The sequence below is a fragment of the Corapipo altera genome, unplaced genomic scaffold (assembly GCF_003945725.1).
Source record: "Corapipo altera isolate COAL_440 unplaced genomic scaffold, ASM394572v1 61057, whole genome shotgun sequence".
Taxonomy (NCBI): Eukaryota; Metazoa; Chordata; class Aves; order Passeriformes; family Pipridae; genus Corapipo; species Corapipo altera.
In genome coordinates, this window is record NW_020885010.1 from 567,040 (window position 1) to 576,081 (window position 9,042).

Genomic DNA, 9,042 nt, shown 5'->3' on the forward strand with positions numbered 1-9,042 from the left:
GAAGAAGCATGTGTTTGCAAAGAGACCACCAAAAGCCATTTTAAGACATGTTTAAACAGTCGTTTTCCCATATAATGCAGATTTAGTGCTACACAGTACTTAAAGGGGACTTTTAAAAAAGAGGGAGAGGCACTTTTTATATGGGCAGAAAGTGACAGGACAAGGGGGAACAGTTTTACACTAAAAGAGGAGAGATTTAGATTAGATGTTAGGAAGAAATTCTTTACTATCGTGGGGTATCTGTCGATAGGTTTTGGTCTGTGAAGAAAAGAACACACACACACACGAACAGAGTGATGAGACAAGGGGTGTCCGCCGCTTCTGAGCAGCAGGCAGGCTTTACTGAGTTCGCCGGTTTCTACTTTCTCACACACAGAATATAAACATATTCTTGCAAAAACACTTAGGAATGTAACACCTGCACACAGTCAACAGTTTTGTCCTTGCACTCCTTAAAACTCAAGGCTGTGTCCATGGGAACATCCAATTAGCCTTACTGTTCTCATGGGAAATGGCCTAACACTATCCAATATTTCAAACTCCTCAAGCTTCAGGGGCTTTGTGGAGCTGCCACTTCCCCCCACACTTTACTGTGAGGGTGGTGAGGCCCGGGAACAGTTTGCCCAGAGAAGTTGTGGCTGCCCCATCTCTGGAAGTGTTCAAGGCCAGGTTGGATGGGGCTTTGAGTAACCTAATCTAGTGGGTGGCATCCCTGTCCATGGTGGGGGGGTTGGAACTAGATGATCTTTAAGGTTCCTTTCCAACCTAAGTCTTTCTATGTTCCTATGATTCTATGACTTTTTAGTTTGCTATGCTCTGCCGTCACACAGGTACACCAGAAGCCCAAACCAGAAGATAAGGAGATTACAACCATCAGCAGAAGCTGCAACTCAACAAGAACAGTCAACAGCCTGCCTGCATGGAGACAGAGAAAGAACTCAATAAGGTGTTAGAAGACCCCAGATCAAAAATCACCATTGGACCAAGAGACGCATGCAAGGCACGTGAACACTGAGTGAGACGTGGGTGCATAAGTTGATGCCTAAAACTGGCTCTTAAAAGAAACCGCCTAAGTCTCACTTTGTGAGTTTTAAAAGGTAGCATTCCTTTTATTATTACAACATCGGATGCACGAGAATCTAATTTCTTCAAAAGTGTGCATGCAGAGTTACAAAAGCCTCTTGCTTTAGTTACCTAATTAATAATTCAAAGCATTACCTAATACTATTACACCCACTTCCAAAACCCTCCCTTAGTACCACCCTCGACATGTCTCCCGAATTTGAGTTGGAGGTCCCAAAGACCCCTTATCTTCGTTCTTCTCATCTTGTTCCTTGGTCTTTGGCACAGTATCATGCATTCTGGAATGGTTTCAAGGCTTCTGAATAGCTCTGACTAGTTATATCAGGTGTTATGGCTCTTTCTCAGTACATTTTTACAGATAGAAAACGCTTCACCTTGTTAAAACCCCTTGTTTGTTGAAATTCTTAACAAAGAATGTTAAGCAGCATTTTAGGACTCTTGTACAAAGGTACTTAGCAACCTAAAAGTTCTAATGAGGTATACTAAAATCTTATATAATATAGATTTCAAGGCATCAAAGTCATAAGGGTATAATTGACTGGAGATTTCTTTGTTCTGGGTCCCTCTCTGGAGGCACCCAGCTCAAGTTGACCTGCTGCTCTACCACTCTATTAAATTATTTATTTCTTATAAATCCAATGCCTGAGAATCTGCTATCAGAAAGCTAGGGTCGAGCCTGAAGAAGGAGGAAGCGTGCCAGAGAGTGAGTGTGTGTGTCAGCGAGGAGTTGAAAAGGGCACCCATCGGCTCACTGGAGCTGCCCGCTGAATTCAGTGGCCTGTTTTGGGTCTAGCAGCTAAAGTCTCTGGTGGAGTGTACATGACTCCTTGAATGGTGTGAGAATGTTCAGGCAGCGCCTTATCCTTTAACAATGGCTGAACACTTCCTCGGCAGTGGAAAGCAGTGAATTAATTCCTTGTTTTGCTTTGCTTGCATGTGTGGTTTTTTCTTTACCCATCTCCGCTAATGGACAAGGAATGATTATGCACTCCTCTGCAGTAGTACACCTGGGTTTTATGACTCTTGAGAAAAGGGTCAGTGCCATAAAGACTAAAGCTTCTTTATGTAGATAAAACTTTGCCCATTTCTTCTTTGTAGTAGCTTCAAAGCATTTTCTACTACAAGAGAAATAAAAATGCTTGTTTCTCTAGAAGTAGCAGGAGAGCAAGGTGAATGGGTGCACATATGTACTAAGCTGTCATGCTCAGAATCTTCCAGGACTGACAGGCCCCTCTCTGGCACATCCACCTCTTCCCTCCCGTTCCTTGAGACATTTGTGCATAAACAAGTCTGACTTTTCAGTCCTTCAGAATATGACTGTATCCTTCAGTGAAGGATATTTTCACCATCTTACACCAGACATCAGACTTAAGTGCTTCAGCTGATATTCAGGGATGTCTACAAAGATAATGAAAGGCATCAGTGAATCACTCTTGGAAGAGTTGAAGTCTGACCTCTCTCCCTTCACCAGCCATTCAGGGAGTTCAAAGCTATCTGCCTAAATTCAGGCTGAGTGCCTTTAAGTGACACTGTCACTTTTATTATTGAAATCCAAGACATTAACACAGCAATGGAGAGGTTCTTCAAGATAAAACCAAACTCATTTCATCTTTGTAAGAAAAACTCACTTAGACAAAATAGAACCAAGATTCAAACTAGCCCCTGAACAATTACAAAAACCCCAAAACAAACTCCCCCCCCCAACCATGAAAAAAAAGAAAAGTACTACTGAAAAAAAAAAAAAGAGAGAGAAGTATCATAGTATGTGCTGGATTCATGGTCTACTATATATTTGCCTTTAACGGTTTCTCCAATGTTGGGAAGTACAATGCAATCCCATGTCACAGATGCAGATTTAATATAAAAATGCTAAGACTCAGAACATGTACAGTATTCAGATCCATATACTCAAATTTGATCTTCGAGCCTAGTTTGAAGGTTTGCCTGAAAGCTGTCTCTCACTTTAGTTGATTGAAGATCGTTAACTTGGAGTCTCCTCCTTGGAATACCACCCCTTTTAGGTTTGAACTTAAGGTTGAAGTTAAGTTTACAGCACACAAGTCAGTGGTCTGTTTGGCATTCTGCACTAGGCATCACACGGGTATGATGAACATCGCGAACAACTCTCTGTCGCACCAAGACATAATCAATGAGGTGCCAATGCTTGGATCTAGGATGCATCCAGGTTGTCTTCAGACTATTTTTCTGCTGAAAGATAGTGTTGGGTGATGGTGAGCTGCTGCTCCACACAGAATTCTAGCAGAAGGTGACCACTATTGTTGCAGTTTCCAATGCCATGCTTGCCTAGTACTCCTTTCCAGGTTTCAAAGTTCTTTCCTACTCTGGCGTTGAAATCACCAAGGGTAATTAATGATCTTATCATCTGTGGGAAGCTTTTGGGTAAGGCGGTGCAGGTCGGTGTAAAATTTATCTTTTTCGGCAGGGTCAGCTTGGAGAGTTGGGGCATATATACTAAAGAGGACAACATGTTGCTTGTTGTGTAGTGGAAGGTGCAGGGAGATAATGCAATCAGAATGACCTGTCAGCAGATTTTCGAGTTTAGGAACAATAGAGTTTTTAATCATGAAGTCAACTCCTAAAAGATGCCTTTCGGTTCTGGGTTTACCTGATCAAAAGAGTGTATAACCAGCATCATGTTCTCTAAGGTTGCCTTCCTCATGGAGATGAACTTCACTGAGAGCAGCGATGTTGATGTTAAGTCGTGACAGTTCATGGGCAATTAGGGCAGAATGACGCTCAGGACGCCCACTATCCACAGTATCAAGTATGGTTCTGATGTTCCAGCATGTTAGTGTCAATTTGGGTACACCTTTGAAGGCAGGTGTATGCCTTTGTCTCTTAATCTTTGACCACAATTAGAAGATGCCCATTGGTCGTGGTTAACCAACCGGGTGAAGGGTGGAGATGAACTTTGGTTAGGCCACCTTTTCTAGGCCCTTCTCCCGTGTGGAGCAAGCAGTGCTCTCCTTGAAAAAGGCTACTTGGTCATTCAGGATGCTGCCGAAAGAGACTGTCATCTCTGGGGTCAGTGTCTAGCGACTAATGTCCTGAATTGCCTATAGGCAGGGTTGGGTCTGCGGCTTCCAGGGCACCTTATCACCTGCCGTTTTGACCCTCGCCTGTCGCTACAGGGCTTTACAGATGTGGGTATAGCCTTCGAGCCTGCGCAATGGATTTTTTAGGTGAGACGTAGCATGCGCAGAACTGGACCCACCCTTTAATCCTAAGGTTCATCTGCCAGGGCCTAGCAAGCTTGGACGGTGGCAGCGAGGTCCTCAGGATGTAGGTTTACTTAGAGTATCCTCTTAGATGGATGGTCTTACAGGGTTAAGCAAGCTCATTCCATAGAAAGCGAAGATCATTCCATAGATCCCTGTACTGGGACAAAGTTATGATGATATTTTCGGTCTGTGTTTGGCCTTAGCCACCTGCAGTAGTTTATAGTTCTCCCTGCCAAGTTCACTGATAAAACAGTGAATTTGTCCTTGGAGGGAGAACTTCTGTATAAACTGTTTTAATTGGTGTCCTGTGATTGGTTAATTGTCCGTCAAGGGCATTTGGAGGAGAAAGTGATGATGAAGTGAGGAAGGCTCGCCCCCAGACTCAATTAAGAAAGACCCCCAAAATGCACTGCGCATGCGCGAGGGGATTTCCGAAGTTCTCATGCATGCGCAGAAGAGGTGCACTTACATAACCAAGAGGGTGGGATTGGGAACCTCTGGCGGTGCGGTGCTGGCCACACCTCCCCTGGAAGAGGTGCTCAATGAATTGTATAAAAGCAGACACGTTTTCCGTGTTCGGGGCCGGTTCTACACAAAGGACCAAGTTGCTGTTAGCGGGGACGCCTGTTGAAGTGGGAGCTTGCCAACCCTTCAGAAAATGCAGGTGCTGCAGAGGGCTTTATAAGTAGTTAGAGTGGGTAAGACCATCTTATAAGTGACACCTGGGTGAGTAGGGTGTCGTGCCTTTCTCATTGGTTTTGTTCTTTTTTCCCCCCTTCCTTTTCCCCTTCTCTCGAGTGTCCATTTTCATTGCTAGCCACCTTTCGTAATAAATATTTGTTTTGTTGAGTAGCAACGGTGTCTAGTTTTCCAAGTTCCAGTATATCTCGGACCTCTTCCCTAATACAATCCCTCTCCTGAAACACTTTGGCAACATATTCAAAATAGCATCCTGCAGTCCTCTGAAGAGTCCTTAGGGTTCTCCTTCAAGAAGAACAAGGACTGGTTTGATGAAAACAATCAAGAGATCCAGGAATTGTTGAGGAAGAAGAGAACTGCTCATCAAGCACACCTTTCTCAGCCATCTTGCCATGTCAGAAAAGCAGCCTTTTGTCTTGCATGCAGCAAGCTCCAACAGAAACTTCGTGACATCCAGAACAAGTGGTGGATCAGTCTAGCAGGAAAAATTCAATTATGCACAAATCCGGGTGATTACAGAGGCCTTGAAAAGAGCATACGGACCTACATACCAGGTCCAAAGCCCTCTACTCAGCGCAGATGGTCAAATGCTTCTCACAGATAAAACCTCCATTCTGAATTGATGGTCTGAACACTTTCAGACTCTTTTCAGTACCATCCGTGTAGTTCAAGACTCAGCAATTCAGTACATCACACAGCAACCGGCGAAGAATGAATTGGATATTGCCCCTACTATGGAAGAAACTCTTAAGGACATAGAGCAGGTGAAAATTGGCAAGGCAGCTGGGGTTGATGGAATTCCACCTGAAGTCTAGAAGCACAGGGGCCAAGCACTCCATGCTAAATTTCACGAGTTTGTGGTGTGTTGTTGGGAACTAGGCGAACTACCATCAGACCTTCGTGATCCAGTCATCATCACCTTGTATAAGAAGAAGGGAGAAAAATCAGACTGTTCAAACTACTGGGGTATTACTCTGCTCTCCATTGCTGGCAAAATCCTGGCAAGAATACTTTTGAACAGACTAATACCCGCTATAGCAGAAGGAATTCTACCTGAAAGCCAATGTGGTTTCAGAGCCAACAGGAGTACCACAGACATGGTATTTGTTCTCAGACAACTGCAAGACAAGTGTAGGGAACAGAACAAAGGACTCTATGTAACCTTTGTTGATCTCACCAAGGCTTTCGATACTGTGAGCAGAAAAGGTCTATGGCAGATTTTGGAACATTTGGGATGTCCCCCCAAGTTCCTTAAAATGAACATCTCACTCCACGAGGATCAGTGCGGCCAAGTCAGATATGGCGACACACTTTCTGAGCCCTTTCTAATAACCAATGGTGTGAAACAAGGCTGCGTTCTTGCACCAACCCTATTCACAATCTTTTTCAGTATGAAGCTCCAAAGGGCCACGGCAGACCTTGATGATCAGGACAGTATCTACATTCGATACCGTACTGATGGAAGCCTATTCAACCTAAGGCGACTGAAGGCCCATACTAAGACCTTAAACCATCTTGTCCGAGAGCTGCTTTATGCTGATGATGCTGCCCTTGTTGCCCACACAAAAGCAGCTCTGCAGCCTTTAACATCCTGCTTTGCAGACACTGCTGAGCTCTTTGGGTTGGAAGTCAGTTTAAAGAAGACAGAAGTTCTCTATCAAGCCGCACCTCAGGAAGTCTTCCATCATCCCCATGTCACCATTGGTGAATCAGAGCTCAAATCAGTCCAGCAGTTTAATTACCTAGGTAGCCTCATCTCCTCGGATGGTAAGATTGATGGAGAGATAGACAACAGGTTAGCAAAAGCATATAGTGCTTTCGGAAAACTCCATAAATAGTTTGGCGAAATAAACACTTGAAGAAAAGTACAAAGATAAGTGTTTACAGAGTCATTGTGCTTTCTACTCTTTTATATGGTTCCGAATCATGGGTCATCTACCGTCACCACCTGCGACTCCTAGAACGCTTCCACCAACGCTGTCTCCATACAATGCTAAACATCCACTGGTCAGATTATGTGACCAATACATCTATTCTAGAACAAGCAGTAGTCACAAGTATTGAGGCCATGTTGCTGAGAACACAGCTGCATTGGGCAGGACAGGTCTCAAGGATGAAGGACTCCCGCCTCCCTAAGATCATGCTTTATGGTGAACTTGCCACTGGCTGCCACAAGAGAGGAGCCCCAAAGAGAAGATACAAGGACTCCCTGAAACAACATCTCAGCCTTGGCCATATTGATCAACACAACTGGTCTACTCTGACCTCCAGTCGGGAGGTCTGGAGACACACTATCTTTAATGCTGCTGCTTCTTTTGAGAAAGCACACAGGATCACTCTTGAGGAGAAAAGACAACGCAGAAAGAATCGCGTCTTGCAGAGTATACCACCTAAGGAGTCTTTCTGCTGTACCTTTTGCAACCGGACGTGTCTATCTCGTATTGGCCTTTTTAGCCACCAGCGTGCTTGTAACAAACATGGGTAGAGCCCTTCCCAAATCTTCATTCGCGAAGTCTAGCCATGATGATGAGTTACCAGTAGTATTAAATAATACACACAGGAAAAAGCTTAAACATTATTTTAACAGTCCTTGTAACAGTCTCTGTTGTTCTACTTGTCTCAGGAACAGAGGTTTTCTTCCTTTTGGGTCCAATAACTCTGACTACGATGGAGATGGTCTGCTGAATTTGAAACAGTTCTTTTGTTTGTTTTGCAGGAGTTTCAGTTCCATTGTTTAATATAGGTTCAGTTCCTGGTCTGGAACAGATGAACAGGAGTGTCCAGTCCCATAGGCTTAGATGACACCATGAATCTCTGCAGTTCCTGCAAAGCAGAGCTTAAACCATTAAACAATTTCACAAATAAACTTTCTTTATGCAAATAGGGAGTCGATGAAATGTGACTCTGTCTGATGTCAATTTCACAGGAACTCTAAATCTTGGAATTCCTGCATCTTGACTGTGTGAGAGGAACTTGTGCTTTTATCACATAAAGTGATTAACTTAACTGCCAGTCACAGATTTAATAGGCCAGTCAGGAGCTTACTTGAAGCAGACTGCATCTGGATGCAAATAGCACCCTGGCAGTGCCAGTAGCTCACCACAGAGAGCTTATACTCTCTGGATAGATTCTAGGCCTTATCGGGGACAGCCATCCTGCTATAGTTTGTCCCAGACTGCAGTCGATCATCTTTACCTCATGGAGTGATAATGCAGGTACCTCTTGCCTCCATGGATAAAAGCATCCTCATATGTACGTGAATACCAACAGAACAATAAAGCTAGGAAGCAATTCTAAGCAAAGCATTTAAGCAATTTAAACAAATTGTTCTAACAACTATGTTACCAGTTTGTCTCAAAGATTGCAGGCAATGATGCAAATTACGTCTTAGGATCTCATGGATTTCACCAAACCATTGCTGCCGCAGCACTGCAGCCACTCTCTCATCCTTCTTTTTGTTTTAATGCACGATTTCTTCTATGCAATTCAGTGTCCACACATATTCCTAGGTGACACTAGATAAGAAAGCATTTTAAGGGGTACAAGGTATTTCACAGTCACATGAAAATTCTATATGGACTTTTCATCAAATTACTCCTTCAGGAGGAATTTTTTCACAAGCTACAGTAGCAAAGAGACACAGATGTTTCAAACAATGTTTACAAACTACTGATGGGACAAGATATATGCAAGTATAAACATTACAAACTTTAAAACAATCATTGTAGCAAAAGCAATGTAAGCTTTCAATTCTTCTGCAATTAAGCTAACAACAAGAGAAGCTCAAAAGTGATATAGGACAGAAGATAAAAGAACAGATACAATAATCATAGCATTGTTTGATTTTTGTATATGTACCACCTTTGGAAGTCACAGGTTGATCTTACAACAGTTTTCCTATTGCAGTCCAAAACTCTTTGTCTTGGTGTATTTCACTTGCAGTTGTTAAGGCATTTGTTCACTTCTGCACATGTGATAAACTGAGAGAATGATTCGAGCTAATTAAGAGAAAACAGTG

General features: G+C 43.2%; 1 long non-coding RNA gene across 1 annotated transcript in view; it reads left to right on the forward strand.

The window, feature by feature from the left end:
• The first annotated feature begins 4,330 nt into the window (after positions 1-4,330).
• Positions 4,331-9,042, forward strand: part of LOC113958856 — a 22,855-nt gene continuing 18,143 nt past the window's right edge. The window contains exon 1 of the long non-coding RNA XR_003531645.1: positions 4,331-4,430. This is a non-coding gene — a long non-coding RNA (uncharacterized LOC113958856). The remainder of the gene's footprint in view (positions 4,431-9,042) is intronic.